This window comes from Somniosus microcephalus, chromosome 5 (assembly GCF_052327205.1).
Source record: "Somniosus microcephalus isolate GS21.2 chromosome 5, FLI_Smic_1.0, whole genome shotgun sequence".
Taxonomy (NCBI): Eukaryota; Metazoa; Chordata; class Chondrichthyes; order Squaliformes; family Somniosidae; genus Somniosus; species Somniosus microcephalus.
The window spans coordinates 166,662,636-166,689,499 of NC_140991.1; positions in this window are offsets into that span (position 1 = coordinate 166,662,636).

A 26,864-nucleotide genomic window follows, 5' to 3' on the forward strand; every position below is an offset into this window, starting at 1 on the left:
ACCCGGAGGAAACCCACGCAAACACGGGGAGTATGTAAGGGGAATCCCGTACCTGATACAGCCTCCGCGGCCCTACACGTGGTCCCAGAATTTGATACCGTCTCAGCGGCCGCCTACGGATCTACGATAGCCTCAGTCACGGTTGACCAGTCCAGACCGCATCCACTATCAAAGTCTATGATGGACGTTAAGATAAACGGACACCCGACGAAGTGTTTAATCGATTGCGGGAGTACTGAGAGTTTTATTCACCCTAGCCTCATCAAACCGTACTCACTAAAGGTGTACCCTACCCGGAGCAAAATCGCGATGGCATCTAAGTCCCTCACTTCGGAGGTAATCAGTTTCTGTAAAGTAACACTGACTGTTAAGGGCACAGAGTATAAAGATTTTAAACTCCTTGTGTTGCCGCAGCTCTGCGTGAAACTAATTCTAGGCCTAGATTTCCAGTGCCACCACGAGAGCGTCACACTTGCATATGGTGGATCCCAATCCCCGCTCACAGTTTGCGGCCTCTCCACTTTAAAGATAAGCCCGCCATCCCTGTTTGCGAACCTCGCCCCAAACTGTAGACCTATCACGACCAAAAGTTGACGGTACAGTTCGGAAGATAAAAAATTTATAAAAGAAGAAGTAGGAATGCTACAGCGGGAGGGTATCATCGAAAATAGTAATAGCCCGTGGCGTGCTCAGGTAGTGGTGGTTAAAACTAACGAAAAGAAATGGCTCGTGGTTGACTACAGCCAGACCATCAACATATATATGCAACTAGATGCTTATCCCTTGCCTCGCATCTCCGAGATGGTGAACCAGATTGCCCAGTATCGTGTGTTTTCCACTATTGACTTAAAGTCTGCCTATCACCAGCTCCCCATAAAAGTAGACGACCGTCCTTATACGGCTTTTGAAGCAAATGGGCGCCTGTACCAATTCCTTAGGGTACCCTTCGGGGTCACGAATGGAGTTTCCGTTTTCTAACGGGAAATGGACCGTATGGTAGATGAGAATGCGTTGGAGGCAACATTTCCGTACCTGGACAATGTTACTATCTGTGGACGCGACCAACTGGAGCATGACCAGAATCTCGCTAAATTTCTAGAGACTGCCCAAAAGCTAAACCTGACCTATAACGAGCACAAATGTACTTTCAACACTACTCGTCTGTGCATTCTCGGCTGTGTGGTAGAGAATGGGGTAATCGGGCCAGACCCTGAACGATTACGCCCGCTTAAAGAACTACCACTGCCACATAACCCTAAGGCCTTAAGAAGGTGTCTGGGATTCTTCTCTTATTATGCTCAGTGGGTGGCCAACTATTCGGACAAAGCCCGAGCCCTTATCAAGTCGACGTCCTTTCCTCTATCAGTAGAAGCGCAGGAGGCATTCACCAACATCAAACGGGACATTGAAAAGGCCGTGGTATGTGCTGTAGATGAGAGGATACCCTTCCAGGTAGAGAGCGATGCTTCTGATTTCGCGTTGGCTGCAACCCTCAACCAGGCCGGGAGACCGGTAGCCTTCTTTTCCCGTACACTACAGGGTCCTGAAGTCAGGCATTCTTCCGTTGAGAAGGAAGCACAAGCAATTATTGAGGCGGTCAGACATTGGATACATTATCTCACCGGCAAACGTTTCACACTCCTCACTGACCAGCGGTCTGTGGCCTTCATGTTTAACACGAAGCAGAGAGGCAAGATAAAAAATGACAAGATCCTAAGATGGCGGATAGAACTGTCCACTTACGACTACGATATTATGTACAGGCCAGGAGCACTGAACGAGCCACCCAATGCCCTATCTCGAGGGGTATGTGCCAGCCTTAGTACTGACAAGCTCCAAAGTCTCCACGACGAACTCTGCCACCCAGGAATCACCCGATTGAATCACTTCATCAAATCTCGCAACTTACCCTACTCCATTGAGGAGGTCCGAACGATGACCAGAGCCTGCCGCGTTTGTGCGGAATGCAAACCCCGCTTCTACAGGCCCGAACAAGCTCACCTCATCAAGGCAACTCGGCCATTCGAGCGCCTAAGCCTTGATTTCAAAGGTCCTCTCCTATCGGTTGATCGTAATGTCTATTTCCTCAACGTTATAGACGAATACTCTCGTTTCCCCTTTGCCATTCCCTGCCCGGACATGACCAGTGCTACGGTAATCAAAAGCCTCTGCAACTTATTCTGTCTGTTCGGTATGCCCAACTATATCCATAGCGACAGAGGGACGTCGTTTATGAGTGATGAGTTACGCCGGTTCTTACTATCAAAAGGGATTGCTACTAGTAGAACCACTAGCTACAACCCCCAGGGCAATGGGCAGGTTGAGAGGGAGAATGCGACTGTGTGGAAGGCAGTCGTTCTGTCTTTAAAATCGAAAGGCCTACCGACCTCTCGCTGGCAGGAAGTTCTTCCCGATGTACTGCATTCCATAAGGTCTCTGCTGTGCACCGCAACAAATGCTACTCCTCATGAGAGGATGTTCGGTTTCCCCAGGAAATCTTCCTCAGGTATTTCACTACCCGGGTGGTTGATGTCCCCGGGCACTGTACTGCTACGAAAACATGTAAGAGGTCATAAGACTGATCCCCTAGTGGAGAAAGTACAGCTCCTCCACGCCAATCCTCAGTATGCATATATTCAATACCCTGATGGACGTGAGGATACTGTTTCAATAAAGGACCTGGCTCCGGCAGGAGAAGAGAGAGAGAGCGATGCTGCTAGCGAAGATGCGGGTGTGGAGCACTGTGATGCGCCACCTGTGGGGGTGGGATGCCCGGAGGTACAAGACGTACAAAACGTCGTTTTGGAAAACCCAGCAGATGCCGGGACGGCGGAGGAACCTGAGCAAGTCCCCCAAGAGGTTCCTCGGCCGACGCTCCATCGCTCACTACGAACTGTAAAACCCCCGGTCAGACTTAACTTATAGGAGGGGTGAATGTGGTGAAATAAGTCTTATAAGTATATACCTTATTCTACCTGTGTATAGTTCCCTATTGTAATCTATTGTAACCCTGCTGTTTTCTTGGTTGGCCAGGAATGCTGATGTACTGTATACCACTCTGCTGTGCCATTGATTGTCCTGATCTGTTACTTCGCCCCTGGCTCCGCCTCCTAGTTCACTTCTGAGAAGCTGGTCAGAAGGCTAACATGTGTGTTCTGTTCTGTCCAGTTCTAAGCTATTAAAAGCCAACTGTTTGAGTTATAACTACCAGTCTCTGTAGCTATTTACGGTATATCACAGGTCAAAAAGTTTAATGGAATTCTGGCCTTTATATGTAGAGAACTAGAATACAAGGGGGTCGAAGTTATTCTTCAGCTATACAAAACCCTGATTAGATCACACCTGAAGTACTGTGAGCAGTTCTGGGCACCACACCTTAGGAAGGATATATTGGCCTTGGAGGGAGTGCAGTGTAGGTTCACCAGAATGATACCCGGACTCCAAGGGTTAAGTTACGAGGAGCGATTACACACATTAGGGTTGTATTCTCTAGAATTTAGAAGGTTAAGGGGTGGTCTGATCAAAGTTTTCAAGATATTAAGGGGAACAGATAGGGTAGATAGGGAGAAACTATTTCTGCTGGTTGGGGATTCTAGGACTAGGCTGCATTGTCTAAAAATTAGAGCCAGACCTTTCAGGAGTGAAATTAGGAAACACTTCTACACACAAAGGCTGCTAAAAGTTTGGAACTCTCTTCCACAAACGGCAATTGATGCTAGATCAATTGTTAATTTTAAATCTGAGATTGATAGATTTTTGTTAACTAAAGGTATTAAGGGATATGGGCCAAAGGCAGGTATATGGAGTTAGGTCACAGATCAGCCATGATCTCATTGAATGGCAGAACAGGCTCGAGGGGCTGAATGGCCTCCTCCTGTTCCTATGTTCCTAAAATCAAGTGAAAAAATGCATTTTTCAGCCCTTGCTGCCCTTCAAAAAAAATTAACATTAAAAAGAATTCCCAATTGGGAGTCTGCAGCACTTAAAGCTGAATTCCCTTCCGAACCTCAAAAAATAGGAAAAGTGCTTCAGCACTATCACAAATGGCGCAGCAAGCCAGGGGAGGGCCACCCAGGTTCCTGCATGCAGCACTCCAGCTTTGTACAGGAGGTCAACACTGCAAGAGAGTTCCTCTACCCACAGGGTCCAGGAGGCCCCCCAGAAAGAACGATGTGGGATCACATCACCGAGGTCATCACTGCCAGCAGTGTTTCCCCCACCACCTGGTTCCAAAGAAGCTTCATAACCTCAGACCACTGGTCAAGGTCAGTGAATGCAGCTTTAAAAGCCATCTCCTACCAACTGCATCACTAGCCTCACATACTGCTCAATGCATAACTCCTACCCCAATCACTTACCTACCAACAATATGTACCAATCACGAGGCACATCTCCCATTCCTAGCTTCACCTCACCCCCTTGGAGGAGACAGTGCTGGCCATTCTTGGCAGGGGCATGGCTGAACCATTGGCCAGCAGTGGAGCAGAAAGAATACAAGATGTAGGTATACTCATACATTATCCTCCTTCTGGCATGCACCTCTTGCTTTCCTGCCCTCCAATCACCACAATTCCATCCTTGTGCCATCCTCATTTCACACACCCAAGAAATGCAGTCTGTCCATCCAGTGGTTGGCAAGAAGAGTGAGAGGAGAGTGAAGAAGAAGAAGAAGAAGAAGAAGAAGAAGAAGAAGAAAGAAGAAGAAACACTGTCACTCGATTTCACACTCCCAGCCACCAGCTCCTCAAGGTCATCCTGCAAGACCATCTGTAGTGCCCCCCACTGAAAGTCAGCAGCCTTCTACCAGCCATGCTGCAGCCACTGGGGTAGCAGTACGTGACATCACTAGAATAGGCAAAAGCACACACAAGACAGTGACTAAGAGAATGCATAAGGGTGAAGAGTTGAATTCTTGATGTCATATTGGATGGATAGATGTATAAAGTTGGATTGGAAGGTTTGTTTTGTGGTGGCTTTTGTTTCAGCATTATGGCCAAGAGGACACTGTGATGGTCAATAACAGAGGAAAGGTAAGGTGTACGACTATGTTGAACGGGGAATTGGGATTGTGGTCACTGGAACCTCAGGCGGATGATTCCATCCTGGATATCCTAGCCAGAAAGATGCTGTCTGGGTTGCATCCTTCCTTCTGCATCCTTCTCTTCTGCTTCTTCCTCTTCTGTGTCTTCCTCTTCCCTCTGCGAGCGGATACTGTAAATCTGAAACGACAGCATAAAATGCTGGAAATACTCAGCAGGACAGGCAGCATCTTAACATGATATGTGAACTCTGTTTCTCTTTCCACAGATGTTGCCTGACCTGCTGAGTATTTGCAGCATTTTCTGTCTTCTCAGAGGCCTCCCTTTACCATCCGAGGCCTTGCAAGCATCCAGCAGCACTCACTACATACTTAAAAAACTTTTAACATCTTTTGCAGCAAGCCACTACTTCAATAAAATCAATAAAACCCAGTCCAAACATTAAATGCAAATTACCTGAAAGATGTGTGTGTCCCTTGAAGAGGTGCTGACAGCGCCTCTGCCAGCCTGCTTGCATGTTGGATTTACCGGGCATGCTTAGGACCCAGTGTTGAACTCAGCGCTAGGATTGAAGTTGGCCGTGGTGATGTTAAGTCGGTGGTGCACGCCGACTGTGTAGGGGGTGGCGTGTCGTGTGGCGCGTGCGCCAAGTCAGCTTCGCCTCTGACTGTCCCGTGAGCGGTTTAAATCGCTCCCACACCCCTGGGTTCTAGACACTGGACTTAGGTACAGGCGGCGATACAGAAAATCGAGTAGACAAGTGGTTTGGTATAAGAAAACCAGATTTTATTAAAACAGAATACAACACTCTTATGGAAAATTACTGGTATGAAACAATACAGGCATAAACAGTTAAACTTATATGGGAATGGGGAACGCACGGTACATCGAGGGAAAACAACTACATTAACAATCCCCTTATCCTTATCCCACCCCGATAACTAACTAGATGAAGCTATGAGGGGGCCAGGAATTCATGCTCACCAATCCAAAACCTGTTGCTTTAACATTGTGAGTTTTGAGGTTTGGTCTTCTGTCCTTTGGGGTACTCCGTCGCCACGTAGTCTCAGGGCGCGGTGCTGGAGTTGTTGCTGCGACACACCTTCCCTCTCCTCAGCTACCATCGTCATCTCGTCGCGATGAGTTCTCTTCTTCTTCTCCCTCGGGCGGTTGTCGGCGGTGACGGGGCGGTTGGCGGGTTTACTACCCAAGCATCAAACGCCAGCATACCCGTCGTGGGTGTGGACACCCGCGTTTAATGCCAGCTTATTCGCAGTGTTCAAACGCCAACTAATTCTCACTGTCCATACAAATACTTTCTTCCCCAAGCGCCAGCTTATAACTAGGCATTTGGGTTTTACCAATGCGTCTTCTGCTGCCCTTCTCTGTTCTTGTCGGGTTTTATCTTCTTATTCGTCTGGCCTTGTCTCGTCTCATTTCGTCTGCTCCTTAGTGTGGCCTGTGTGTCCTGTATGACTTTGAACTCGGGTCTCGTTCTCCTCCCGTGTTTGGTATGGATGTCCTTGGTTGTTACACAATGCGGGGAGCGAGAAGACAACCCGCCACGAGGCTAGGGCACGAGTACGAGCGGCAGCAGCCCAAGACCAAATAAGAGGTCAGAGCCAAGAGAGCGATTGCTACTGATGGGCCTCCAATTATACCCATTCTTCCGCTCCTTATCTGCACGCCAAATCAGGTCAGTCCATTGTTTAACTTTTGGCGGGCTGTTTTAAATGATTACAACCATTTGTTTTAACGACTTTAGGAGTGGTTGTCTCCGGGTCTAATGCCCACGATGTCCTGGTTGCTTTGTCATGGATGAGACTTGATTGTCCCCATCCTACCTTGATGGCTACTGTGAGCTGTTATCGATTAAACATGCAGGAAGCTAATGGCCACCATTATGGGCCCATCTAGCTTGATTCGATTCGATTCAAATAAATGTGTATTTGTCTGGCTGGTTCTCGAGAGTCCTGTTCTCACGGATTCCTGCATTTTAATGTTTTCGTCTGCAGGCCTGCTTGCTGGCAGAGCCTTGCTTTTAAAAATCTTGTCAATGTTGGTCATGAGGTTTACAGAAGCCATTTTGGGTGCCCTGTGTTTAATAACTTGTCCAAAAACAGGGTCCCTGGATCTGTAACTTGGGGTGTGCGGGAATTTTGAGAACCCTGCACTTACACTCCCCCCTGTTGATACTAAAGTTGCTTTAAGTATCATCCTGATGAGTTGAGCAAAATTTCTGACCCTCGATAGTCAACCTTCCCTTGTAATGACCTATCTAACATACCCACGACACATGCACTTCCCATTCCGCGAAAATGTAGTGTAAATAAGTATACATAGAATAATTACAGTCTTTTACACACATCCAAGCATGGAGGGGTCCAACACCTCTGCACCACTTGGTACACATACATCTTTATTAACAACGTGTCACAAAATCTTTACTAAAAACAACAAACACAAAGAAACAATCCTTAATCAGAAATACAAAAAAACTCAAACAGGCGTATCTCCCTCCACCTTCACATAATGTTCCTTCCAGATCCTCTGGTTTCGGAATTCTAGCATTTGATCTTTTCCCTTGCACTGAGTGCAGACTAGATACAACACTATCCCTAACTGGCAAACCACGAGAATGTGGGAAGCCAGCCTGATCCACGAAGGGACCTCTATGTTATTGAAAATGTCCCACCAGGGTGGAATCACAATATCCAATATCTTAGCCCCTATCTCTACTGTTTTCTGCTCTAGAGTGTAAAAATGTTTCTGTGAAACTATAACGGCTTTGAGTATTTTGGTAAGGTGTTCAGGGAGAGGGGGAATTTCGTAGCCAAAATGCGCTACATACTTCTGCAGGTTGGTAAAATTCTCCTTTACAGTGAGGTGAACAGTGGAGGGTTCAGGAATGGGAACAATTCGCTCCTGGGCCACTTGAACTTCTGCCTCGGGTTTAAAACAGAAACTGCTGTCACAAACCGGACACCAGCTATGCTGTCCATGCTGGTAGTGGGACACACCTGGGGTGACACAATATGTCCCACCTCCTATATATGCTACCTGCGGGGGAACATGGCCTTGTGCCATTGCCTCCATGGTACAATTTATAGGTTTCGCGCCAGCAGCTCTGAACCCGCACTGTGGTTTTGAATAGGCATTCAAGTGCTGGGGACACAGGATTATGTGTGCTCCCTGGCTCCGGCACCCTGAGAGGTCAGTAGCTGTCATAGCGTGCTCCCACTTTATGATGTAAGGTGGGACTGCTGTGAAACGAATGTGTGCACCCCCTTGAATGACTCCAATGTTCTCTACCCTGTATACCGGTGCGGGTCGGGCTGTCCTACCCATGACCGGCATCCTAACTACTACTCCCATGATCGTGTGGTTGGACCGCCCACAATCCACGGGGACTGGGTAGGCTTCGGAAGCTAGCCGGAGTTGGCACGGGCTTAACGCATTCTCAAACGGATGGAGGGCTGCGAGGTGTTTGTTGCTGATCCAGGAGGGGACTAAACCCTGTTTTAAATCCTCCAGATTACTGCGGCCCTCGCCCAGCAACCACGCCCCATACAGCACACACACCTCATTCTGCGCAGCCTGGTCAGAAGCATTTCTGTCCTCCCTTATGAGGGCATTTACCGTCTTTGCGTGTTTTTCCAACTCCGCTATAATTTCCTTTAAATGGACCGTCATGGCCTGGTCCTCATCCATTAATATCTTCCTTAACTGTGTTTCTAAACCATTTATCTGGGTCTGCAGCTCTACGTCATCTAAACTGTTGATGACAGAGGTCCCAGTGTTAAACACAGTAAAAACATCATTCCATACTCCCCTTCTTTGTCTCCCTGCATTACCCAAAAACTCGCGGTGTTTGGTGTATAGTTCGGTTTTGTCGACATTGGCAAAATCGAACTCGTAGAACTTCTTGAACATCTCCTTTAATAGGGCCTGGTATAGCTGCTCTGTTTCTTTGGGGCACCACTCCGGTAAATGTACCTCGGTGAGATTTAAAATCACGGAGGCTACTGTGTAGTGTACCCCCTGGTACAGCACCTGATCGGTAGGCACTAGTACCAGCCCATTCCCTGGTCCCTTGGTGGTGGTGGGGCACCCTTCCCTGTGTAACCTCGCCACCTGCGCCATGGGCAGGGGCACTCGGGGGCGGGTTACAAGCTCAGTGGCATTGACTGGGATCGGGGAATATGGGACTGCGCACGCCTTCAGGCTGGTATCCCACTTCATCCCCTCCCCGGCGTCTTGCCACTGCCAGTGGAAAATGATAGATATGCCTGCGGGGCAGACCCTCTCTGACCCCCACATGCAGACATAAATCCCTGATCTGGTTCCCAACACTTGTCCCAGCACAGACTCAATCCCCCGTGAGTCCCTTGAATCGTCTGATGGGTATTGTTCCCCAATCGTTCCCACTCGACTGCGGGGTCTCCCATATTTTTTGCTCATTTTTCTGAGCCACCACCACCTATCCAAAGGAATGTGTCCCTTGCATGTTAAACATACACGTTTCCCCACGGTGACGCTGACCCTTGTGGTAACGACCTGCACCCTGGGGCACAGGAGGGAGGCCTCCCCGTACGTGAACCCGGTCTGGCTGAAGTACTGAGACGAATTGGACCCCAGCCCTGGCCACCTTCCCTCATGGACGTAGACGGCGGTCTCCTCCACGTCCCGTTCGCCGCTTCCGTCGGTTACTATAGGTGCTCTTTCTCCTGAGCAGCCATAGATGTGAGATTCCTCCACGTCACCTCACTTCCCAATGCTCAGTCCTATCAGGGCGAGTAGGATTACGCCCCCCTTCATCCTGAAAGTCTTTCTGCAACAGATACAAAAATATACAGCCAGGTCCCCAAGAGATTCTCTGGCTTGGGTGAAGCATAGTCGGGTCTCGCGACCTCAACTCAAATATACACTCTTAGCAGACCACTACTTAATTAAAACTACCCGTCACCTTACTTAAACTTAAGCTAAAACACCCGAGCTTAAGCTAAATACCTAAACTTAACAATAACCAAAACTTAAATTACCTAAACTATGTACATCCGCCGCCCGTCTCCAGGCAGCCAGCCTAATTCTTGGTTGGGCTGTGGCACACCGCTCCCTTCGGTGTGGCCACATTGTCCTGCACTTCCGGTCCCTCGCTGCCCATGGCTGCTGGGTGGGGACCTCTGTCTTTGGACTTACCCCTGACTCGGGAGGCTGTCCCTTTAAAATGGGGAGCCGGTGACCAGGGTTTCCTTGGCTGGGGCGTCCGTGGGGACCTTCTAGGGACTTTGGCGGGTGGTGTTTTCTTGGCTGGTGGGCCTTTAACCCGAACCGCCGTCCCCTCCGGCGCGGTCTGTGGGCTTACCACTGCCGCTGGCCGGGGATCTTCTTCCTCAGGCTTTACCTCTCCCGAACCTGGGCTAGGGGCAGGTAACTCTTCGCAGCCTGTTGCTGCAGGCTGAGAGTCTCCGCCCCCAGGTCCCAAACCTGGGTCCGGGGCGGGGTCCTCGCCCTCGGGTCCCTCCTCCTCTAAACCTGGGTTAGGGGCGGGGTCCTCGCCCTCGGGTCCCTCCTCCTCTAAACCTGGGTTAGGGGCGGGGTCATCACCCTCAGGTCCCTCCTCATCTGGAGCCCAGAAGAGCGGGGGAGTGTCCCAATCGGTGGGCGGGATGGCCCCTCCCCTTAAACAAGCCATAGCGCCTGCCTGTGCAGTCTGTGAACTCGCTCCCGCTGCAAGCTGAGGATTTTTATCCTCAGGCCCTACCCCAACTGGCTGTTTTCTCCCCTCAGGTTTAAACAGTTTGCACTGGTTAATATGGAACCATTTGGTGCGCCGAGGCACCTTAACGGCGTATACCATGGGGCTGGCTTTGTCTACAATGCTGTAGGGCCCCATGTACAATGGGTGTAAACGTCCTACTCGGGCATAGTTCCTCACCATGACCTGATCTCCTAACTCCCACTCGTGGTGCTTTCGGGGTTCGAGCAGCAATCGGTTACTCTGATGCTGCTTTCCCATGTTCCCAGCCGCCTGCTCGTGGACCTGCTTCAGGTGCTCAAAGAGGTTTCGGGCGAACCTGTCCCGGTTTACCTCCCTGAGCTGACCCTCCGTGAGCACCGGGGCTAGTACATGGGTGGGGGTCCGCATAACCCTGCCAGTCATCAGCTCGTACGGGGAGTACCCCGTGCTTTTCGACTGGCTGGCTCGGATCCCCATCAAAACCAATGGTAGGACCTCGGCCCATTTGCGGGGCGAGTCCACCGTCTCCTTCCTCAACCTTTCCTTTAAGGTCCTATTCATTCTCTCCACAATCCCTGATGACTAGGGGTTGTGGGCCATGTGCCACTTCCCCTCGATGCCTAGCAGCATAAGGGTATTCTGCATCACCTGTCCGGTGAAGTGACTCCCTTGGTCGGACTCCACATATTGTGGTAGCCCCCACCGTGAGAACACTTCCCGGACCAGGATCCTGGCAGTACCCAGAGCTATGGCTGTTCTACAGGGGAAGGCCTCTACCCATTTGGTGAACACATCCACCAGGACTAGGCAGTACTTATAGCCTCCCTGGGCGGTGGGCAGGGGCCTGATGTAGTCGACCTGTATCGACTGCCATGGTCCCTCTACCCTCCTGATGTGTCCCATAGGTACCTTCCTTCTGTGGGGGCCGGGTTTATTAGCAGCGCACACAAGTCAGCCTGCACGGAACTCGCGGACATCTTCCCTGAGTCCCGGCCACCATCCTGCCTGTTCTACCCGCTGCCAGGTGGTCTCAGGCCCGGGGTGTCCCGCTCCTGGATCCTCATGGGCTAGTTGAAGGAATTCCCTCTGGTGCTGCTGCGGCACAACCCACTGTTTCCCCAGGAACAGCATGCCCTCTTTGACGGAGAGGGTTACTGTTGTGTATGTACCTTTAAGAGAATAACTGGTCTCAGACTGCAGTACCGGCAGTGACCACCCCGGTATAAAAGGCGCTAGTGAGCCTGTGTTGTTTTCAGTTTCACTATTGATTTCCATCAGTAAAGACGTGTTTTGTTCAACTCCTGCTGTCCGTGTCTCAATCATTCACGGACGTAATACTGGCGATGAGCAGATACGAACCTACCTACAGTCTGCACCACCTCCTGGGATCCATTCCTACAGTGAAGTGAGCCGAGGTCGAGGCCAGAAAGAAAAGAAAGTAAGAGGCAGTGGAATCGGGTGTCGACCGTGGGCATCCGCCCCTGTGTTTGCGGAGTTGAAGATTGCTGGAGAAGCTGTCGGAAGCGGGGCCTGGTTCCCGTCGACGGTGCTTCAGCTAATCGGGCTGGTGGCAGGTAGTGCACTGATCCTTCCTGGGCTGTGGCGGTCGCGAACTCGAGCGGGTGGTTTGCAACGGGGCCGAGCAGCCTTGTCGGGAAGAAGAGAGAGAGAGGGTGGAGCACACAGGGTGCGGCCGGTGCTACGAAGCCAGGCTGCGTATAGACCCGCGAAGAGGGAGGCAAGAGTCCCACAGGGTTGTTCCACGCCGGGAAAATAATTAAAAAAAGAAATATTAAACGCGCAAGAAACCGCGAGGAGCTGCAGGTTGCAACAGGAACCGCGGAAAGCAGCGCTAACAACAGCGGGGAAGAAGGCAAAGTGCGGGAGGCGCCATCATAATCAGCGGGGAAGAAGGCAAAGCGCGGGAGGCACCATTTTGTTAAATCGGGGAAGAAGGCAAAGTGCGGGAGGCGCCATTTTAGATTTGCAAGATGCCGAAGACTGGCTGTATCACTGCTTTTGATAATACAATAGAGGACTGGACCACGTATGTGGAAAGAGTCGAGGTATATTTCGAGGCAAACGAAATAGCGGAGGAGAAAAAGGCATCGATATTGCTAAACTTAATGGGCGCTAGAACGTATGGCCTATTGCGGGACCTGATTACACCAGCCAAACCGAAGGCGAAGAGTTTTAACGAAATTTTTGCTGTCCTACAGGAACACCTAAACCCTGCACCGCTGTTGATAGCAGAAAGATTTAAATTCCACAGGAGAACTCAGCATAAAGATGAGAGCAATGCTGAGTACCTTACGGAACTACGCAAGCTATCAAAGCACTGCCAGTTCGGAGCAGGACTGGCAGATACCCTACAGGACAAATTTGTCTGTGGACTCCTGAGTGAAGGAACACAGAAGAAGTTACTCTCAGAGAAAGAGCTGACGCTAGATAAGGCTTTCAGCGTGGCAGTATCATATGAAGCAGCAGCCAGGGGAGCTGCAGAAATTCAGCAAAAACCACAGGAATACGGCACCCACGAAATGACACGGGGATTTGCAAAATGTTATTGCTGCGGCAGAACTAACCATGACCAGAAGGACTGCTGGTCCAAAGACAAAATATGCAGGCAATGCGGGAAGATGGGACACATTGCACGAGTTTGCAGGTCTGGGAAGAAGACCAGCGACAACAAAAAGGCTACTAAGGAACCGTACAAGAAAGTACAAAAGATGGCGGACAGTAGTTCCGAAGACCAGATGAGCGATAGTGAATCCGGGAACAGGAGACTAAGCTGCCTCAAACTTCACAATGTAATTGCAAAAGAGGATCACCGAACCATTTGGGTCACCCTCACGATAGCAGGGTCCCAAGTTAAAATGGAATTGGATACAGGATCAGCGCTAACCATCATGAATCGACGAGACTACGAGCGGCTATTTTCACACATACCCTAGAGAGAGACATCCATCATCTTGACGACGTATACGGGGCAAAAAGTATACCCCAGAGGAAAAATAAGGGTGCCTGTCGAATACAACGGCAAGAAAATACGGAAATTGTATCTCTACATACTGCCAAATGGTGGACCACCGTTATTGGGATGGGAATGGATCAGGAAGATAAACTTAGATGGGCACTCCATTCATGCAATGACGGTGGACGGTAAAAAAGATGAAGACGTCACTCCTGGACGATTGTCAACAATCTTAGCTAACGCCAAAGAGGCATTTCAACAAGAACTGGGCACGCTTAAAGGCGTAACCGCCTCGATAAAAATAGAAGAGAATGCAGTTCCCAAGTTTTTCAAAGCAAGACCGGTACCATATGCAATTCGCCCAGCCGTCGAGGCAGAGCTGGAGAATCTGGAGAAGGCAGGCGTGTTGTCTAAGGTCGACTGGAGCGAGTGGGCGACACCCATTGTTCCTGTCATGAAGAAAACGTTAAGCAATAAGTCCGGGGAGCCAAGGAAGATTCGCATCTGTGGGGATTTCAAGGTGACGGTGAACCCAGTCCTTCACACAGTACAATATCCTCTTCCAAGGATGGAAGACATCTTCGCCTCACTGTCTGGAGGGAAGCGTTTTACAAAAATTGACCTAGCACAAGCATATTTACAGATGGAGGTTGAAGAGTCCTCTAGGAAGTATCTCATGATAAACACTCACAATGGTCTTTACCAGTATCATTGATTGGTATTCGGAGTAGCATCGGCTCCGGCGATATGGCAAAGAGCGATGGAACAAGTCCTGCAAGGGATTCCGGGGACTCAGTGTTGCTTGGACGACATCCTTGTGAAGGGTGAAGATGACAGTGAACACCTTAACAACCTAGAACAGGTGCTCACTAGACTACGGGAACATGGGCTGCGAGCCAACCGCCCCAAGTGCGAATTTTTAAAGAAACAGATATCGTATTGTGGCCACGTGATTGATGAAGAGGGGTTACATAAGTCCCCTGACAAAATTGAAGTGGTTGTTAAGGCCCCAGCGCCTGAAAATGTGTTGCAACTGAGGTCATTCCTCGGATTGGTGAATTACTACCATAAGTTTTTGCCGAATTTGTCGACAATTCTGCACCCACTGAACGCCCTGCTACGAACGGGGGTAGCATGGAAATGGAGCGATGATTGTAAGCGGGCCTTTCAGAAGAGTAAGGACTTAGTCACTTCAAGGAAGTATTGGCTCACTACAACCCAGCACTGCTGATCAGACTGGTGTGTGATGCGTCTCCCTACGGCATTGGGGCGGTACTGTCACATAAATTCCTTGATGGTTTAGAGAGGCCGATAGCTTTTGCGTCACGCTCGTTAACTTCTGCCGAGTGTAACTACGCCCAGATTGACAGAGAGGCCCTCAGCCTAGTGTGGGGGGTGAAGAAGTTCAATCACTTCCTGCACGGTCAAAAATTTACTCTACTAACCGATCATCAACCTCTTGTCTCCATTTTCAACCCTTAGAAGGGCGTACCGATAATGACAGCACAACGGCTGCAGAGGTGATCCCTTTTCCTAGGGGTACACCAATATGACATCGAGTACAAAGGAACTAAACAGCATGGAAATGCTGATGGATTGTCACACCTACCGTTGCCGACGGTGGAAGAAGAAGACCTTGCAGTGGATCCAATGGAGTTATTCCACTCGACCATAGTCAAATGTCTCCCTGTGACGAATGCAAACATAGAAAAGGAAACACGGAATGACCCGACACTATCACGGGTCTATGATTTAATGGTGAAGGGATGGCCAGCACATGGCGAACCACTGCTACCAGCATTCTCGCCGAGAAGAGAACAGCTGTCAGTGTGCAGAGGAACCTTGATGTGTGGATCCAGAGTAGTAATTCCACCTAAGTTGACGGATAGAGTGCTCAATGAGCTTCATGAGGGTCATCTGGGTGGGGTAAAAATGAAGAACTTAGCCAGAGCGTTTGTGTGGTGGCCGGGAATCGATAGAGAAATCGAAGAGATGACCAAGAGCTGTGCAGGATGCCAGAAGGTCCAAAACGCCCCACCACAAGCTCCTCTGCATCCGTGGGAGTGGCCCTCATCTCCATGGCAAAGGGTGCACATTGATTTTGCTGGTCCCTTCATGGACTCGATGTTTTTAATTGCGGTGGATGCACATTCAAAGTGGCCAGAGGTAATAAAAATGTCCTCAACCACCACGGAAAATACTATCACAGTTTTACGAACCATATTCGCCAGGAATGGGCTGCCTGAACAGATTTGCTCTGACAATGGACCACAGTTTGTGTCTGAAGAGTTCCGGAGGTTCTTAAAGAACAATGGTGTTAAGCATTACACATCCGCCCCATATCATCCAGCCACTAATGGATTGGCCGAGAGGTTTGCCCAAACATTCAAGAAGGCTATCAAGGCAATGTGTAATGAAGATATACCCCTACAACACAAGGTGGACAACTTCTTGTTTGCCTACCGGAATGCGACACATGCGGTTACCAACCAAACTCCAGCCATGATGTTCTTCAATCGAAGACTACGATGCCGCTTGGATTTGGTTAAGCCAAACGTCCGAAGAGATGTGGAGAACAGGCAGTTTCAGAATATGAATGAAAGGCCGACCAGGAGTTTTAAGGTAGGTCAACCAGTTTTGGCCCGGGACTACCGCACTGAGAAATGGCAGCCAGGAACGATTTGTACACAACAAGGACCTCTCATGTATACCGTGGACGTTGGGGAGAGCATTGTAAGACGCCATGCTGACCAGATTCTAGAGTCACTGGAAATCGTCAACTCCACACCACGATCTGATACACCTGGTAATGAAATCGACGTTCCAATTGCAGCTACCGCAGAACCGGTAATATTGGAAGCAGATGAACAAAACAACGACATTGATCCCGACTCAACATTGCCAGAAGAGCCTGATACCCCAAAGGGGCGTTATCCAGACAGAATCAGGAAGCCTCCTCAAAGACTGAACTTATAATTGCTTAACCTTAACCAATGTATCTAGCAACCGTAATTGTGATTGTAATTAGTTATCATTTAGTTGTTAAATGAATGTTATGTACTGTTTATCTAAAAGGGGAGGAATTGTTGTGTATGTACCTTTAAGAGAATAACTGGTCTCAGACTGCAGTACCGGCAGTGACCACCCCTGTATAAAAGGCGCTAGTGAGCCTCTGTTGTTTTCAGTTTCACTATTGACTTCCATCAGTAAAGACGTGTTTTGTTCAACTCCTGCTGTCCATGTCTCAATCATTCACGGACGTAATAGTTACTGTGCCATACGGACCCGCTACCCTTTTTCCCTCAGTCACTGCGCTGAGGGCCGCCTTGAGGATGGGGTCTTGGGCTTGGACCGTCTTAAGGTCTGGGGCTAAAGCTACCCCTGCACTCCCTTGGGTCCCGTCCCTACCTCTGATTGCCGCCATGGGTCTGGACCCGTAGGGGTCCCAGAAAATGCCTGTGCGGGCACCCTCCTTGGCGAGCATGTCAGCCTGCTGGTTGCCCTGGCTGCGGGGTTCTGTGGAGGAATGGGCTTTCACCTTGTGGATGAAAACCTCCCCTTCCTCCGTCACTGCTGCTAGGATCTTTTCCAACAGGGTTTTACTGTGAGGGGTTTCCCGTCGGCGGAGGTGTATCCGCGGCGGGACCAGATGGCCAGGTACTCCGTACACGAATTGCACGTAAACATGCTGTCCGAGCAAATCGTGTATGGGGTGGGGAAGATTTCGGGGTGTGTAACGACGTACATTACCGCGGACAGTTCAGCCTGCTGGGCGCTCATGGTGCTGGGGAGCTTAATCGCCAGGGCAATGTTTGCCGTTGGGTCATAAACTCCACACCCCTTGAGACGCTCGCCCGCAGTTACCGTGCTGGAACCGTCTACGTAGATCTCGTGGCCCGTGGGATGTATCCCGGCCCGTAAACCTATGTTCACTTCCCAAACCCCTTCAATGGAACACCGGTGGGCTGTTCCAGGATATACCAGGTTGGCTGCGAGCTTTGGCTCGCAGAGACCCTTCACCTTAAGATCCATCTGTGAGAGGAGCAGGGTCCAGTGGGCAATGTGAGCACTGCTCACTGTTCCATCCTTGATCCTCCCATCCAGAAGCATCTGGGTGTGTGTGTGATGGGTGAGGAGGGTGATGGGAGAGGTGCCTGTGAAGATCAGTGATCTCTTCACAGCCCAATGTGTGGCCAAGAGGTGCCTCTCACAATTGGAGTAGCTCCTTTCCACATCTGTGAGTATCCTGGAGGAGTAGACCACCGGCCTTAGCCTGCCGTGCCGCTCTTGGAGCAGCACAGCACTCAGGCTATCCCCGCTGGCTGCTACCTCTGGGAAAAACTCTTTCCCCCCATCTATGGCCCCTAAAGCTGGTGCGGTCTCAAGTCTTTCTTGAGCCTGACGAATGCTGCCTGGCAACCCTCATCCCAAAGCCACGCCACTCCCTTGTGTAGGAGTCAGAGCAGAGGGGCTGCGGTGGCTGCATAGTCCTCAATAAAGTCTCTGCTGTACCCGGTTAGCCCTAGGAATGACCTCACACCCGTTACTGTGTTGGGGACCGGTAACTCTTGTACCGCCTCCCTCCTAGCCTTATCTATGGCTATTTCTCCAGCGCGCATGGTCAGGCCTAGAAATTTCACCTCCTGCTGGCCGATCTGCGCTTTCTTGGGGTTTACTTTGAAACCCTTCTGCCCGAGCAGCTCCAGCAGTTCGGCCAATAGTGGGCCATGCTCCTCTTTCGAATCAGTGAACAGGAGCAGGTCATCCACACATTGTACCAACTGTCTGGGCTGACTAAAATCCTTTAAACTGTTTGCCATACACTGATGGAAAATGCTGGGGCTGTTGTGGAAGCCTTGAGGCAAGCAGTTCCACGTGTACTGTTGCCCTTTAAACGTAAAGGCAAACTTGTACTGATCCTCCCTCCATAAAGGGATGGACCAAAACCCGTTGGAAATGTCCAGCATCATGAACGTGGTCGCGGATGCTGGGATACTTCCTATCAGGTCGGCAACTGCTGCTACCGTGGGTGCACAGCCTGGGATGTTACTACAGGTAGACTACCCTTTATCCGAACTTCCGAAAACCGAAACCCTCTAAAAACCGAAGGTTTTTTCGGTCAGCGTAAGTCGTGCGCACGACATGACCAGAGTGGCGCACGACCTCCCGCGGACCCCCCCGCAGACCCCCGCCGACCCCGACCCCCGCCGACCCCCCCGCGGACCCCCGCCGACCCCCGCCGACCCACCATCCGAAATCCGAAATTTTCCGAAAACCGAAACACGGCTGGTCCCGAGGTTTTTGTATAAAGGGTAGTCTACCTGTATTGAGCACTCGATAGTCCACCGTGGCTCTCCAGGAATTGTCCGGCTTTCTAACCGGCTACAGTGGAGAGTTTACGTGGGTGGCTATCGGTCTCAGAACTCCCTGCTGTACTAACGAGGACATGGCTGCTTCCATGTCTGGCTCCGCTTCCCTGGGGAAGTTATACTGTTTCTGTGGTCGGGCCATGGGGTCCCCATCTACGCTGACCTCAAACCCGTTGACCCTCCCGTAGTCGTGTTTGTGTGTGGCAAATGTGGCTCGGTGGGCCTGCACAAATGCCTGGAACTCCTGTGGGGTGTTGCTGACCATGAGCTCGAGGTTATAACCCTCTTTGGGCTTCATGGTGCATAGGGTCCCCTTCCCTTCCTTTCCTGGGATTACTACTATCTTGCCGTCCTTTCCTTTACTTGCCCCCGATAGGCAATGATTCCTCAAATCTACTAGGATCCCGTGGCCTATAATAAAATCGGTTCCCAGGACCCCTCTTCTACCATCCACTTCCCATTTCATCAGGACACAGGTCCACTTGGAGCGGAGCGGTCCTAACCGAATGGCGAGCGGGATGGAAAACGAGCCAGCCTGTTCTTTGCCTGTGAACCCCGACAGACTGTATGGGACCCCGTTAGAGAGAGGTGAGGTGGTGGGGTTATCTGAATGGACCACGGTGCATGATGCCCCTGTGTCCAACAGATAGGTCCCCTTCACCCTTTCCACCTCCATCTCCATGAGGGGTCTTTTCCATTCATCGTACCAGAGAGAACACAGGTAAACAGGCTGCACTGGCTCTAGTCAGGGCTGTGGGTTGGATGGGGCTGACGGGGTCAGAGCATCGGTAGCGGCTGCTACTTTCCTGTGGCGAGTCAATAAGGACCTCATGGTGTCCAAGAATGACTCGACCGCTGCAGGAGCGATTCCCGCCTCTGCCTTTTGGGCTGGGGCCGTGGAATTCTTTCCCTTGTTGTCTTTCCAAGGGTTTTTGCACTCCTTCCGCCAATGACCATCCTTCCCACATCCGTAACAATTCGTCTTTGTGTTGGGGGGGTTATTCCCTTCCTGGTGCCACTCTTTCCTACCCGGTCCGGGTTTTACTTCATACACCTTCCCCTTGGGTGGGTGTGCATCGGTTCCCCTACCGTTTTTATAGGCTAGAGTCAACTGCCTGATCACTGTAAGTTCGGTGGTCTGGGGGTTCTTGGGGTCGAACCAGGCTTCTGCCTTGGCCCGGACCTGCGGTAAGCTGTTCACCACCAGGCAATGGAGCCAATGGGCCAGGGGATCCCCGTTCAGTGACACCCGGTTTGGCGTTCCCAGACAGGCACTCCGGTACATTGGCCATAACCGGTCCACGAAAGCCTGCGGGGTTTCCCTTGCGAGCTGGACCGTTTTCTCCACACAGGAGAAAGGACTTCCCTCATTCATTCCCATGGCCTCCAGAACTTCATCCCTGAGCACCTCATACCCGCTCTGCCCCTTCTTACACTTGTCAGAGAGGGACTGGAGGAGACTACTCTCCAGGGAGAATAGCAGCATTTTGGCCTGCTCAGCGCCATCGCAGTCGTTGACGCTGGCTGCCTGCTCTTCTTCCCTAAAGTGGATCGAGGGGTCTCCCTTTTTGGAGAGCTTCGAGATATGGTTGACCATAGCCCTAAGCTGTTGGATGCTATAGAGTAATACGAACTGGTTTTGGAGGGGTCCCTCATCGTCGCCATTGACGGGTGGGGCGAACCTCCGATGCCGTGCTGGGCACATCGGTCCCGGCTCCGACCTCTCTGGCAGGGGTTGCTCCACCTCCGCTCCCACCTCTGGCTCCACCCCCCCTTGCTGCCAGACCTCGCTGAAACCTGGTGCTACGGGTCGTGGTCGCAAGACCTCCTGTCCCTCAACCGGGTCGTCCCTGGGCACTACCGATGATGTTTGAACTGTCCTCCCCTCGTTCCCCATAAAATCTGCCTGACCTGCCTTCGGGCTTATAAGGCATACCATGCCTTTTGCCTTCCTGAGGGCCAGGCTCAGATTTTCTATCCGCTGCTTGCAGGGGCTGTGGTCTGCCTCCTCAAACCCCTGTTCGCTCGCTAGCTTATAGGCTGCCTTTACCTCCTGTACTTTCTCCTCCTGTTCCCAAACTTGCCTTGCTAGGCAGGCGTTCTTTTCCTGCAACCTTAACTCATTACCTTTAGCTTCGGTGGCTTGGCACTGTAGGTATTCCAACTGGGCCTTGTGTACTCCCATTAAATACAATCTCTCCTGATTCAGGGCTTGCACTGCTACTATTAACTTCTCCCCTGCTAGAGCCTTATCCTGGATCTCCAGGGCTGACGCCTTTAACTCGGCTGCCTGTGCTGCAACGAGCCTGTCCAAAAGCTGGACCTGCTTTTTGAAACACATCAGCCAGACTGCCTTCTCTAAGGACTTCTTGTGTTCCTTCCCCTCTGTCCACTTGGCTGCTGCATCTACCAGACGCCCAGCCCTTAACAGAGTGGTGATCCACTTCTTCGTGATATTCACCTTGCTAAACACATAATCAGAAATCCTTTCCTCCATCATGGTTTGCTCATCCGAACCATTGTCTACTGTATCGCAACCCTGTTGCCGGTGTCCTGCTGAGGTCGCCATTTTCTGTAGGGGGTGGCGTGTCGTGTGGCGCGTGCGCCCAGTCAGCTTCGCCTCTGACTGTCCCATGAGCGGTTCAAATTGCTCCCACACCCCTGGGTTCTAGACACCGGACTTAGGTACAGGCGGCGATACAGAAAATCGAGTAGACAAGTGGTTTGGTATAAGAAAACCAAGATTTTATTAAAACAGAATACAACACTCTTACGGAAAATTACTGGTATGAAACAATACAGGCATAAACAGTTATACTTATATGGGAATGGGGAATGCACGGCACATCGAGGGAAAACAACTACATTAACAATCCCCTTATCCTAATCCCACCCCTATACCTAACTAGATTAAGCTATGAGGGGGCCAGGAATTCATGCTCACCAATCCAAAACCTGTTGCGTTAACATTATGAGTTTTGAGGTTTGGTCTTCTGTCCTTTGGGGTACTCCGTCGCCATGTAGTCTCAGGTCGCGGTGCTGGAGTTGTTGCTGCGACACACCTTCCCTCTCCTCAGCTACCGTTGTCGTCTCGTCGCGATGGGTTCTCTTCTTCTTCTCCCTCGGGCGGTTGTCGGCGGTGATGGGGCGGTTGGCGGGTTTTGCTGCTTGTTTGATTTTACTACCCAGGCGTCAAACGCCAGCATACTCGTCGTGGGTGTGGACACCCGCGATTAATGCCTGCTTATTCGCAGTGTTCAAACGCCAACTAATTCTCACTGTCCATACATATACTTTCTTCCCCAAGCGCCAGCTTATAACTAGGCGTTTGGGTTTTACCAATGCGTCTTCTGCTGCCCTTCTCTGTTCTTGTCGGGTTTTACCTTCTTATTCGTCTGGCCTTGTCTCGTCTCGTTTCGTCTGCCCCTTTGTGTGGCCTGTGTGTCCTGTATGACTTTGAACTCGGGTCTCGTTCTCCTCCCGCATTTGGTATGGATGTCCTTGGTTGTTACACAATGCGGGGAGCGAGAAGACAACCCGCCACGAGGCCAGGGCACGAGTACGAGCGGCAGCAGCCCAAGACCAAACAAGAGGTCAGAGTCAAGAGAGCGATTGCTACTGATGGGCCTCCAATTATACCCATTCTTCCACTCCTTATCTGCACGCCAAATCAGGTCAGTCCATTGTTTAACTTTTGGCGGGCTGTTTTAAATGATTACAACCATTTGTTTTAACGACTTTAGGAGTGGTTGTCTCCGGGTCTAATGCCCACGATGTCCTGGTTGCTTTGTCATGGATGAGACTTGATTGTCCCCATCCTACCTTGATGGCTACTGTGAGCTGTTATCGATTAAACATGCAGGAAGCTAATGGCCACCATTATGGGCCCATCTAGCTTGATTCGATTCGATTCAAATAAATGCGTATTCTGTGTTTACTTTGTTTGGCTGGTTCTCAAGAGTCCTGTTCTCACGGATTCCTGCATTTTAATGGTTTCATCTGCAGGCCTGCTTGCTGGCAGAGCCTTGCTTTTAAAAATCTTGTCAGTGTTGGTCACGAGGGTTTACAGAAGCCATTTTGGGTGCCCTGTGTTTAATAACTTGTCCAAAAACAGGGTCCCTGGATCCGTAACTTGGGGAGTGCGGGAATTTTGAGAACCCTGCACTTACAACTGACGTCACCAAAGCACCATTTTTCTTTTCAGGGTGATGCTACTTACCAGCAGTGCTGTGGGGACTTTGAAAATTGAGGATGCCGTGTGACCCACCACCAGCTGGTGGAAGAGCGGCCACCACTGCTTTCTCCACATTACGCTGTGCTAACGGGTGGTGAAAAGTTAGGGAGTTTCTCCCCCTTGAACGTGGAGGTACAGGGCACAATTTTGAAATTTGCTGATGACACAAAACTTGCAAGTGCTGTAAACAGTGAGGAAGATTGGAACAGACTTCAAGAGGACATAGACAGACTGATGGAATGGACGGACACATGGCAGATGAAATTCAACAGGGAAATGTGATACATTTTGCTAGGAAGAATGAGGAAAGACAATACAAGCTAAATGGTACAACATTAAAAGGGGTGCAAGAAGAGAGAGACTTGGAGGTGTTTGCGCACAAATCTTTGAAGGTGGCAGGACAGGTTAACAAAGCAGGTAATAAAGCATACGGGATCCTGGGCTTTATAAATAGAGGCGTAGAGTACAAAAGCCAGGAAGTTTTGCTAAACCTATATAAAACTCTAGGGGCTGGAAATTCGTTATAACCAAGGAATGGGTGGTGTTTAGGCCTAAAAATGGTGAATTAGCGCCAGTTTAAAATGGTCTAAACTGCACGCAAAATTCGTTCTCACTGCTCAATAAAATGATTTTGGTCTTAAATCTAGTCTAAAAACCCAAGCTCATTGGTGTTACACTTAAAGGCTGGACCAATATTGGGGGCAGTCTAATCGCAAGTTATGATTGCAATAGGCTTCTTTCACTACTTAAAGGGGAGGTTCATTGATGCTGCAGCACCTCATTCTCAGCATTGTTGGGTGTGCAGCTGCCTCAACAACCATAAGAAGGACAATGAGAAGGAGCACTTATTTGCAAATCCTGATGGCAAATTGCTGCCCCAGGGAGACAGCCTGCAGGTTTTCCCATGAAGCTTTGGTGGCATTGGTTTTAGCGGTGGAGTGAAGGCGGCCGGTCCTGTACCCATCGCCCTCACCACAAGTATGCCGCACTATATGGAGGGAGGTGGCACACCACATCATGGACATCACCGTGGTCCCCAGGACCCACACCCAGAGCAGGAATAACTTTAACAAGCCCTCACATGGGTGGGCAGGGTGCGTGAAGGCTTCAACAAATGCTACATACCACCATCTGTACCATAAGCATCACTACTGCTCAATTTACCACACCCCAGCACTCACCCACCAACAATCTCTACCTAGCTACTCTCACACCCACATCTCACACCTTGCACACAATGACAGCTATTCAACTATGGTAGGCTCAAGGGTCATTAGTTATTAGAACACATGTGATATGTGTGATATGTTTATGCATAAATTTATTAATGGTGTTTGGAATATTTTGTGGTCTCTCTCATTTCACCTTTGCACCCAGGAGGACGCTGTGATATGGCATGAGACAGGGATTGTATGATGGGGATGTGGTGAGCAATGGGGATCTGGGGTTTCATTCATGCAAATTGGAGTCTGATGAGCCGATCATGGACCACCCGTCCGGAAGCCCGATTGTCTCGCTGCCTCCTCTCTCCTTCCTGTTCCTCATCTTCTTCCTCCTTGTCTTCTTTCTCCTCATCTTCTTCCTCCTCCCTCTGCACACATGTTCCCATCTTCTTTGTTGCCTCTGCTCCCTCTCCATAGATCTTGGAGGGCGAGGTGGACTGTCAGTACAGCCCTCATGACTTTTATCAAGTATTGTAGGTTGAATCTTTCAACAATAAATTTAACACTTTTCTACTTGCCACAACACTCCTGATATCAAAGAACCTTCAAATCACTAAATAAAATTGTTGCAGTATCAGGAACTAAAACACAGGCACTAAACTGTCAGGTGCAAGTGATTGGGACTGATCCCTTTAAATAATATCCCTGGAGTCGGCTTCCTGGTGCTGCACGCCAGCTCTCCCTGTCGTTGTTAACTCCAAGTGGTGAGGTAAGTGGCGAGAAGCCATTTGGCAGATCGGGCGTTGAGTGAGCGTTACACACTCACTGACGTCATGATCTCCATGACGTTGAAGTCCCCAGTGGTCGTTGTTACCAGGAGCACTACCAGGGGTCTGGATTTGGCGTGCAGCACTGAATTCGACAGGAGCTGTCATTACACCTATCAACGCCGCATTATCACCATCTACTGGTGCTAATGGGTGGCGCTAAGGGGACAAATTTTTCCCCCTAGTTCCTCCCCAGCTGCAGAATTGTGTCCAATTCTGGGCATCACACTTTACGAAGGACAAGCAGGCTTTGGAGAGGGTACAGAAGAGATTTACTAGAATGGTTCCAGGGATGAGGGAATACAGGTACATGGATAAACTAGAGAAGCTTGTTTGTTTTAAGAGTAATTAGCTTCTAAATAGGTCATATTTCTAAACCAAATTGATTGCCATTTCCAATGAGTGAGACTTGGCAAGGTAGTTGTTACTGCTGACCTTTGGTTCTGCAGTTGATAGAAATTGGAGAAGTAGGTAAGGGGTGTAAGTGCACAAACCGAAAGTACAAAAACTTAAATATCAAAAAAGAAACTTGTGACAGATTATATTAGAATCTATTCAGTGTAGGAGGGGAAGGATAAAAGCACTATCATCAAATTAGTATCTTGAAGGACGTTTTCTCCAAATTTAGGAAAATATACAAAACTACGGAGATTGGACAGGAAAGTAGAGTTGAGGTCGAAGATCAGCCATGATCTTATTGAATGGTGGGTGCAGGCTCAAGGGGCCATATGGCCTACTCCTGCTCCTAATTCTTATGTTCATATATTAAGCTGGGGTTAGCATAGAAGGCTAAGAGGAGATTTGATAGAGGTGTTTAAAATCATGAAGGGTTCAGGTAGAGTAAATAAAGAGAAACTGTTTCCAATGGCTGAAGGGTCGATAACCAGAGGGCACAGATTTAAGGTGATTGGCAAAAGAACCAGTGGCAACGTGAGGAAAAAGCTTTTTTACACAACGAGTGTTTAGGATTTGGAATGCACTGCCTGATAGGGTGCTGGATATAGATTCAATAGTAGCCTTCAAAAGGGAATTGAATAAATACTTGATGGGAAAAAAATTGCAAGGATATGGGGAAAGAGCATGGGAGCAATGTTTCTGTTAAGCTGTGTGGCCGCGAGGATGTCTGGAGGTCCCGCGCAGCCGGCTCACCGGCTTTTAAATGGAAAAACCGCGAATGGGTGGAAATTTGAATGGGCTGCGCAGCCCCTTAACTGGATTGCTCTTCGAAAGAGCTGGTGCAGACTCGATGGGCTGAATTGCCTCCTTCTGTGCTGTACTATTCTGTGATTCTATGGGCAAGAAATTCATTATCACCCAGGAATGGGCGCTAACTTTGGAAAAGTTTGAGATTTAGTGCCAGGTTAATGATTCTAACTGCACGCAAAATTCATTGTCATCGCTCAAAGAAAGGATTGGAGCACTAAATCAAGTGCTAATGGCCAAGCTCAGTGGCGTTACACTCAAAGCGCCAACCAATATCAGGTGCAGTCTAATCACAAGTCATCATTGCCACTGGCT